This window comes from Anolis carolinensis, chromosome 5 (assembly GCF_035594765.1).
Source record: "Anolis carolinensis isolate JA03-04 chromosome 5, rAnoCar3.1.pri, whole genome shotgun sequence".
Classification (NCBI taxonomy): Eukaryota; Metazoa; Chordata; class Lepidosauria; order Squamata; family Dactyloidae; genus Anolis; species Anolis carolinensis.
Window position 1 is genome coordinate 12,488,905 of NC_085845.1, and position 7,578 is coordinate 12,496,482.

The following is a 7,578-nucleotide window of genomic DNA, read 5'->3' on the forward strand; positions in this document are numbered from 1 at the left end:
TTCCACACTGCCTATAAAATACAGACACCACCACACAACGCCACAGCAACGCGTGGCCGGGCACAGCTAGTGCCATATAAAATCCAGCTTACTTGCTTTGAACTGGATTATATGGCAGTGTAGATTCATATAATTCAGTTCAAAGCAGATCATATGGATTATCTGCTTTAATAATCTTGATTATATGGCAGTGTAAACGGGGCCTGTCCTAGCCAAATTAGGACATATTTGGGGATATAAGTCTTTTACCCTTGGTGGCACAGTGGGTTAAACTGTTGAGCTGCTGAACTTGCTGACTGAAAGGTCAGCGGTTCAAATCCGGGGAAGCAGGGGGAGCTCCCATTGTTAGCCCCAGCTTCTGCCAACCTAGCAGTTGGAAAACATGCAAATGTGAGTAGATCAATAGGTACCGCTATGGCGGGAAGGTAACGGCATTCCATGCAGTCATGCTGGCCACATGACCTTGCAGGTGTCTACGGACAATGCTGGTTCTTCAGCTTAGAAATGGAGATGAGCACCAACCCCCAGAGTCGGACACGACTGGACTTAATGTCAAGGGAAAACCGTCACCTTTACCTTAAGCCTTTTGCAATAATAAACAGTTTTCTCCCAGATGTGGGGAGAAAAGTATAACATGTTCTCAAAGTATTTTTCTCTCTCTGTATTTATGATAAATGTTTCAAAATAATCACGGGAAAATATTATGTGGTGGCATACAGATCTTTATGTAAAAAGTATGTTTTTACCGTATGTGAGAAGAACAACACATTTTGGTACATAATATGATGCAAAAAATTTGAAAGTAAATGTTCAACTAAAACCTGAACTATTTTTGCTAAACTTAGTGAATAACCAGATAGAGAGGATAAGTGGATCCATGCCTGGCAAGGATTCAGGCTAAACCCAAACAGACCAAAGCTTAACTCTATAGCTTCAGCACTATGGGTAGCTCCATTAGTTTGTTGTTTATTCGTTCAGTTGCTTCCGACTCTTTGTGACCTCATGGACCAGCCTCAGCTCCATCAAGGTTAAGCTATTCACTTCAAGGATAACATCCATCCATCTTGCCCTTGGTCGACCCCTCTTCCTTTTTCCTTCCATTTTCCCCAGCATCATTATCTTCTCCAAGCTTTCCTGTCTTCTCTTTATGTGGCCAAGTTTACGCTAAATCCCAGGACAGGCTCAATTACCCACTAACCTGAAAGTCACTCTCTGCCATGGCTTGCAAGCTGCATAGATAAGTAGGGGATTCTGGGAGTTGTAGTCAATAAAGGCAATATATCTAAACACTGGCCAGTTGCACCATTGTTCAGAGTAGGATTACAACTCGAGTTCCCTTATAACCTCTTGGTCCTTCATCTTATGCCACTATTTGTTTTCCTTTTGTTGTACAACTTGTATATGTTTTGATCTGTCCTTGTATTGGGAATTTAAAATTTTAAAGTATAAAAAGGAATCAAAGCAGTCTTTATTTTTAAAGAGCAGACAAGTTAATAACCATTTATTAAATTTCCCACCAATCAACAATGATGGCAGATTTCAACCAACTAGCAAGTAAAGTCTTTTGTTTCAAAGTGTATACCTATTTCTCCAAGTTTGCAATGGATTATGTCAGTCTTTACAGCAGTGGTTCTCAACCTGTGGGTCCTCAGATGTTTTTGGCCTACAACTCCCAGAAATCCCAACCAGTTTACCAGCTGTTAGGATTTCTGGGAGTTGAAGGCCAAAACATCTGGGGACCCACATGTTGAGAACCACTGCTTTAGAAAACAGGCTCTGCTGGCACTCACTTTGGCTAAGGTGAATAAAAGCCTTTTGCCTTCAACCCGCTGGGTTCCGAACCCGCGATTTTAGCAGAGCTCAAATCATTCAACAACAACACTTTGAAACAAAATTTGAAAATTTTCTGTCCCTGGTTTGAAAGTGTTATTTTCTGTTTAAATGTGCTGTACTTAGAAAACAGGCTCTGTTGAATGAAAAGTAATGCCTCCACCTTCGTAACTCCTCAACAGATGGCAGTACTGGTCTGCAGCAGGTACTGGCTTGTTCAGTAGACTCTCCTCTTCAGTTCCATTTGGAGGGAAGCCTGAGCATTGAACGGTTGTGTTGTTAAAGTGCGAAGTATGGAACCCTGCGCAGACGGTTGGTCAATGTGACTTAAGCAATGTGTAGTCACTGAATTCTTGACAGCAGAAGGTGTCGCCCCAAAGGAGATTCATCAGAGAATGCAAGCTGTTTATGGTGATTGTGTTGATGTCAGTACTGTGCGTCATTGGGCGAGTAAATTTAAAGATGTTGAGGTGGGAACATCTAACTTGCGTGACAAACAAAGAATTGGATGTCCCGTGACAGCAACCACCGAGTTTCACAAGCAAAAGGTTGACAGATCGATTCAGGGCATTTGTCGTATCACTCAGAGAGAAATTTCAAGCATAATTGGCATTTCACAAGAACGTGTGGGTCACATTATTGCTTTGCTTGGCTATCGCAAGATCTGTGCACGATGGGTCCTGTGAGACGCTGGTTGCGGAAACAGAGTGTTGACTTCTTCCATGATGGCTTCAGAAAACTTGTTCATCGTTGGCAGAAATGTATCCGAATGTCTGGTGATTGTGTGGAAAAGTGAATAGTGGTAGTTAAAGAGCACATTCTCAGGATTATTTCTGCGTTTGATTTATTAAAATATTCCCATCCAAACCGAAGTAACGGAGGCGGAGGCATTATTTTTCATTCAACCCTCGTATATTTCAGAAACTTAATTTTTGTGGTTGCCACAAACTATGTTAAATTAATCGATACTCAATGAGATATTCATTGTAAAGCTATAGCAAAATGTGTGGCAAGATATCTTACCACAGTTTAATAAACATTTTTCATACTTTGTGATAGAGCCAATTAGGAAATTACATTTATTACCCAGGAGCAAAAATCGTGTTACTTAGTGTAATATGAATTCAACAGTATATTATGAATTTTTACTTCTCCAAATCTAGAATCAGTCCTGGTTCTTAATTTTACAGAACTCCAGTCCATCTTTACTTCTTTTGCCCCTTATTGCATTGGATACATTGTACGTGCAATTAATAGATCCATATCTGTACACAGATGTTCAGCTGCATTTCCTCCAAAACAGAGGAACTGCTGAGTAAAGTATGTCACAATCCTGGAAGAAATACTTTGCAGAAGAATTTCCAGCTGGAGGAAGGCAGCTGCAGTTGGGGAGACCGGAAAGGCCAGAAATGGGCATGTTACCATATATATTTTAACGGGCTAATTCCCCTTTCCTTGAAAAGGCTTCTATCTCTTACTGAGTCAAAAGTGGTTTCAGTTTCAGTAACACAAAGGGTCAGGAAAACGCAGGCAAATATTTCTAGAAAGGAAGCCAACTGCTTGGAAATTTCAGTATGTCTTAATGGAATAATAAAGAAGAAAAGCAAATAATAGAATTAGCTTAGTTCCTGCTTTGGGCAAAATAGGTTTTACTCTGATTGTGTTGCCTTGATGTGGAGGAAGATTTTAATATCTTGAAAATATTGCGTTTATACCCAATATGTTATTGTTCTAATTGATAGGGCAGAGGTTGAAAGCTTCTCACAGTAATGAAGGGCGACTAATCTTAATTACCTTAATTCCCCTTAGGTAGGATGTAATTAGGGGCCCCTGGTGGTGGCGCAGTGTGTTAAAGCGCTGAACTGCTGAACCTGCGGACCGTAAGATCACAGGGAGCGGGGTGAGCTCCCGCTGTTAGCCCCAGCTTCTGTCAACCTAGCAGTTCGAAAACATGCCAATGTGAGTAGATCAATAGGTACCGCTCCGGCGGGAAGGTAACGGCACTCCATACAGTCATGCCGGCCACATGACCTTGGAGGTGTCTATGGACAACGCCGGCTCTTCGGCTTAGAAATGGAGATGAGCACCAACCCCCAGAGTCCGACATGACTGGACTTAACGTCAGGGGAAACCTTTACGTTTTTAGGATGTACTTGGACATTACACTATGTAATAAAATTTGAAAAATTTTCTGTTCTGGTTTAGAAGTGTTATTTCCTATTGAATTGTGTGACACTTACTTTGAAAGTAGTTGTTATACTCCAGAAACTTCGTTTTTGTGGCTGCCACAAACTATGTTGAGAGCCCCCGGTGGCACAGCGGATTAAACCCCTGACCTGCTGAACTTGCTGACTAAAAGGTCGGCAGCTCTAATCCGGGGAGCGGGGTGAGCTTCCGCTGCTAGCCCCAGCTTTGGCCAACCTAGCAGTTCGAAAACATGCCAATGTGAGTAGATCAATAGGTATTGCTTCGGCGGGAAGGTAATGGCACTCCATGCAGTCATGCCGGCCACATGACCATGGAGGTGTCTATGGACAACACCGGCTCTTCAGCTTGGAAATGGACTCGACTAGACTTAATGTCAGGGGAAAACCTTTACCTTTATCTATGTTGAATTGACTCTATGAAATATTCATTGAAAAACTAGAGCAAAATGTGCTGCAGGATGTCCCACAAAAACCAAGTTTTTGCAGTCTAATAAACCTTTTCCATGTTTTTACGATAGAACCAATTAGGAAATGACATTTATAACTCGGGAACAAAGATCGTGTTACACAGTGTTATTTTGGATCTGTTTGGATCTGTTGAACAAGGATCCTATGCAACTGACATGCTACTGAGTCTGTTCACTTGTTTTGTTTGTTTGTTGCTATTTCTGATGCTTTCTGAAATAAATTCTATATCTCACAACCTCTGAGGATGCCTGCCATAGAATGCTTCTGGAACATGGCCATACAGCCCAGAAAGCTCACAGCAACCTAGTGATTCCAGCCATGAAAGCCTTCAACAACACAAATAAATGCATTGGTATTACACAGACAAAAGTGAGAGAGAACATAAGAGTTTATTTCAGAAAGCTCACAGCAACCCAATGTATTTAATTATTGCTTTAATAATGATGCAATCTTCTAAGCTAATCTTCCAAGTCTAGGCAGCGTCCGATTCTTCTCATACAATACAACCCATATGAATCATCGCAAAAAGTGAAAGCAATTAAGTTTCTTTATGAGAAGCCATTGGTTTTCCTACAAAAGAGATCTTGGTCTTTGTTTGCTATTATTTTCTGCAGGGGATTCCCCGCCATGTCATGCCGAATTGCTGGCATGACATGATGGCTTGCACAGCAAATCCATGTTCGAATAGGGAAAACCAAGAGGTCTTCTATCATGCAGGCAAATACAATCAAAGCACTCCTGACAGATGGCCATTCAGCCTCTGCTTAAAAACCTCCTCTGCTTAAAAACCTCTGCTGTGCTTTTAAATTGAAAATGCATTGAATACATTTGAAATTGGCCTGTAAGCCCCTGGATCTGTTTAATCTCTATTAGGTTTTAGAATTAGTATCACTAATACCTGTTTCCAGGATTCTGGAATTTTTCTCAATTTAATATTGCGTTATATAACTCTGCCAATTTTGGGATTAGTTTATTTCCAGATATTTTATAGTATTCTGGTCCATATCCATCTAACTCTGGCACTTTCCCATTCTTCAATTTTGATATTACCTTCTCGATTTCTTCCTCATTTATTGGAGCTTTTAGCAATTTCCTATGCTCCTCCCTTAATTTTATGTTCAAATTTCCTTTTACATATTCATTTATTTCTCCTACTTGGTATAACTCTGAGTAAAATTCCTTGAATATTTTTAACTTTTCTTAGCTGTAAATTTTTAACACTGTTTATATTTGATTCTGTTTTAATATTTGTATATTTCTATATATAGGACCAACTGAACATACTGCAGGGGTTTGGGGAAAATAGACCTTGATTTTTGGGAGTTGCAGTTCACCTGAATCCAGAGATACTGTGTCCTCCACCGATAATGGACCGGTACCAAACTTGGCACAGAAAACCCAGTGACCAACTGAACATGCTAGAGAAGTTGGGTGGGAAGTTTGCCTTTTTTTGAGAGAGAGAGTTATAGTTCACCTGCATCCAGAGAGCACTGAATCCAGTCAACAGCAGATTGGACCAAACTTGGCACACAGACCCAACATGACCTACTATGAATATTGATGGGGTTTGGGCCGATGGGCTTGGAACCCAGGAGTTATAGTTCACCCGTATTCAGAGAACACTGAACCCAGTGAGTGATGGATCTGAACCAAACTTGGCACACAGACCCAACATGGACAAGTGTGCATACTGGTGGGGCTCGGAGGAAGCTGACCTTGGAATATGGGAGTTGTAGTTCACCCTTATCCAGAGAGCACTGAACTCTGCAAACAATGTATGTAAATATTATTTGTAAGCCACTCTGAGTCCCCTTCGGGGTGATAAGGGCGGGATATAAATGTAGGAAATAAAATAAATGGATCTGTACCAAACTTGGCACACAGACCCAACATGGCCAACTGTTTATATTCGTATCATTTGCTGAGGACTGACTCACGATTTTGGGAACTGTTGTTCACCCACATTCTATGCATTTTCTAATGGGAGCATTCGTAATAAACAAAAGCAAAAACTGACTTTTTTCTAATAAATAGCGTTACAAATTGTGAAACCAGTATTACCTAATACCCAAAAAGAAACAACACCTTTTTCTAGTAAGGCGTTGCTGGGTTCCCAAGCTAGTATATATAATAATAATCACATTAATGTTTTATTTTTATTATTTATTTATTTATATCTTGCTTTATTTATCTCATCATACGGAGAATCAAAGCGGCTCACAATAAAAAAGATTACAACTTAAAATATACAAATACACAATAATAAAACATATCAATATATATTAACAGTATTATATTTAATATATTAGTATAATATATATATATATAACTACAGTAGAGTCTCACTTATCCAACATTCGCTTATCCAACGTTCTGGATTATCCAACGCATTTTTGTAGTCAATGTTTTCAATACATCGTGATATTTTGGTGCTAAATTCGTAAATACACTAATTACTATGTAGCATTACTGCATATTGAGCTACTTTTTCTGTCAAATTTGTTGTATAACATGATGTTTTGGTGCTTAATTTGTAAAATCATAACCTAATTTGATGTTTAATAGGCTTTTCCTTAATCTCTCCTTATTATCCAACATATTCGCTTATCCAACGTTCTGCCGGCCTGTTTACGTTGGATAAGTGAGACTCTACTGTATTAGTATTGCATTGTATTACATTATAATATTATTATCAATTTCATATGTATATATATTATATTATTAGCATAGCACAATATTAGCATTCCATGTTATTATATTGTACTATACCACTATGCTGCAATATTATTAGTAATATTACATGTAATATATAATATACAATTATTACATTATTATATATTATTATATTGTACTATATTATTATACCACAATATGTATATAATAACACTACCCTATTAGCCTTTAGGGTTTAATAGGAGTCCAATCTACCGTGATCAATGGGAAGGCATTGGAGAAGTTACTGCAGAAAGGCTTCTTCTTCTCTGCAGCAATGTAAACGGTTGCGTTTGGAAGAAGTCTGACCCTTCTCAGTAGCTGTAGCCTCCTGAAGGTGGCTCTATTTGCAGCGGATGGG

General features: G+C 39.3%; 1 protein-coding gene across 1 annotated transcript in view; it reads right to left on the minus strand.

Annotated features, from left to right (window-relative positions):
* Positions 1 to 7,557, minus strand: part of LOC103279063 (protein FAM47E) — a 43,066-nt gene extending 35,509 nt beyond the window's left edge. The window contains exon 1 of the mRNA XM_062981212.1: positions 7,434 to 7,557. The gene's annotated coding sequence lies outside the window, so the exon portion shown is untranslated. The remainder of the gene's footprint in view (positions 1 to 7,433) is intronic.
* Between the last annotated feature and the right edge of the window lie 21 nt (positions 7,558 to 7,578).